Source organism: Aethalodelphis obliquidens, unplaced genomic scaffold, assembly GCF_003676395.1.
Source record: "Aethalodelphis obliquidens isolate GAN/ISIS:26980383/991018 unplaced genomic scaffold, ASM367639v1 scaffold65, whole genome shotgun sequence".
Classification (NCBI taxonomy): domain Eukaryota; kingdom Metazoa; phylum Chordata; class Mammalia; order Artiodactyla; family Delphinidae; genus Aethalodelphis; species Aethalodelphis obliquidens.
In genome coordinates, this window is record NW_020838009.1 from 9,037,845 (window position 1) to 9,040,427 (window position 2,583).

A 2,583-nucleotide genomic window follows, 5' to 3' on the forward strand; every position below is an offset into this window, starting at 1 on the left:
TTTTCTCCTTTGTCTAGCTTGCGATACAGACTGAACTTCAAACAAGATTAGACTACTGCCTGCAGACTACCAGAGACAACTATTTATTTGAATGAACAGAATCATGGACTAAAATAAAAGGGAAATAATATGTCTGGATAGTGGCAACACATAAAAGCCATCTGATCCAACGCTGTTGGAGTACTACAGGGACAGTAAATTTTATCCTTACTTAGAAGTTTGGAACCAGTGAAAAGCTGAAAATATCAACTTTATTACCAATAAAGCTGAGCTGAAGAATGTTCTGGTTGATGACCAATAGTCTTTTTACTATTCTTTGAATTAAAATATTCTCCCCCCAAACTCCAACCTACAACTTGCAGAGGTCTAGCAACTTTAACCATGTATGATTAGAGAAGACTGCCCTCTCTATAAGGGCAAGCAGATCCAAATTCACCAATTAGGTAGGTCACCTGGAAGAACCAGGACAAGTTCTCCTACCTGACTTCCTATGGGGGGGAAAAAAAAAAAAGAATGGGGAATAAGGATTTATCCCTGCCCAAGCAAATTGGACCTAGCCCAGTAGTTGGTCAGTTAATTGGAAAAGTATATTAAAGCAGTGAATTATAAAAAGTGACAAATACAAACCTTAATATTTCATTTTCATTTCAAACCTATAAGGAATACCCACTTGCGAATCTTTTGATGTGAGGTCAAACCTTTTATGTGAGCAACAGTGGCGATTAGAATTCTTGAGTTGTCTTTCTTACATAATTCATATCCATGATATATTTTCTATGCTTTCCAATTCGTTTTTTTAAAGTTGACTGAGGGGGACTTCCCTGGCGGTCCAATGGTTAAGACTCCATGCTTCCACTGCAGGGGCCACAGGTTTGATCCCTGGTCCAGGAACTAAGATCCCACATGCCCCACAGCATGGCCAAAAATAAAAAATTAAAAAAATAAAGTTGACTGAGGACTTAGAGCTTCTTGCAAAGCAATATAACTAGAGGCTCCCTCTTAAAAAAAAAAAAAATTCCTTCTTAATTCTCTCACTCATGTCTGGTTTGACAGTAATTTTCAACTGGTCTCTATCTAATATTTCCAAAACATTCAGCTGACATTTCATAGAAACAACTCTTTCTTTTTCATGCTTATGTGTCATCAGTTTATGTAATTTTAATTAAATTAATTATACTCTGGCAAACAGCTGTCATAAGCAATTTTGGGATCAAACACAACAGATTCTTATTAGGCATCTAACAAAACTGGTAGGAAGAAGTATGTAGATATTCCAGAGATGGACTCACTAATCCAAAGCATTTAGCAGGCTTGGGCATTAGTCAATATGTTTATTTGGAGGGAATGGAAAGTGTTGATTCCAGAGAGTTCATTAAAACAAAACCAGTTAATGCTCATATACTAGCATAACCAACTCTGGGTGCATATAACTTAACATTCTTCTTCCATTATGTATCCACTTTATAAATGTTTACTGATATTCAGGATAGTGCCAGGCACTATTCTAGGCCCTGAAGAAGCACAGCTCACTGAAAAGGAAGAAACTGGTATGTAAACAGGATGAAGAGGCAGGATGGAGAAGGAGGAATGTTAAGGAGCAAATCCCTTTACCTTCTCTCTACTCTATCCCTTCAAAATCACTGTCCCTCCATTCCCACTTAGCTAAAAAATGGCTTTAAATATCTTAGGATTGGCATGGCTATCACAGAAATCCCCATGGTAATACCACAATACCACCTACTACATTAACAGTATATATGTGTGTGTATATATATATATATATATACATACATATATATATACACACACCTTATGTACTTTCCAGTGCTAATGAGATGATGCAATTGGTCCATTCAGAGAAAGCTGTGGCAATGGGAATTGGTATAATTCTCTTAAAAAGCAATTTGACAGTACTTGCAAAGAGCCTTAACAGAGATGTGACTCTTTTTTGACTCATCAGTACCACTCCTAGAAACTTTTCCTTAAGAAAAAGTCCTCCCTCCTTTTCACAAAGATGACACCAAAGGCAAAGAAGGAAGCCCCTGCCCCTCCCAAAGCCGAAGCCAAAGCAAAGGCTTTGAAGACCAAGAAAGCAGAGTTGAAATGTGTCCATGGCCAGAAAAAAAAAAAAAAACATTCGCCTGTCACCCACCTTGCCACAGCCCAAAGCACTGAGGCTCAGGAGGCAGCCCAAATATCCTGCAAAGAGCACCCCTAGGATAAACAAGCTTGACCGCTATGCCATCATCAAGTTCCCCCTCACCGCCAAGTCAGCCATGAAGAAGACAGAAGACAGCACACTTGTGGTCCTTGTGCATGGCAAGGCCAATAAGCATCAAATTAAACAGGCTATGAAGAAACTCTATGACATTGACGTGGCCAAGGTGGACAACTTGACCAGGTCTGATGGAAAAAAGAAGGCATATGTTCGCCTGGCTCCTGACTATGATGCTTTGGATGTTGCCAACAAAATTGGGATCACCTAAACTGAGTCCAGCTGGCTAATTCTAAATATAAAAGTTTTCCCAAAAAAAAAGAAGAAGAAGAGAGAAAGAAAGAGAGAAAGAGAGAAAGAGAGAAAGA

The 2,583-nt window shown here is 38.7% G+C and overlaps 1 pseudogene; it reads left to right on the plus strand.

The window, feature by feature from the left end:
- Positions 1-1,817: 1,817 nt before the first annotated feature.
- On the plus strand, positions 1,818-2,536 carry LOC113610874 (60S ribosomal protein L23a pseudogene; annotated as a pseudogene).
- The last annotated feature ends 47 nt before the right edge of the window (positions 2,537-2,583 follow it).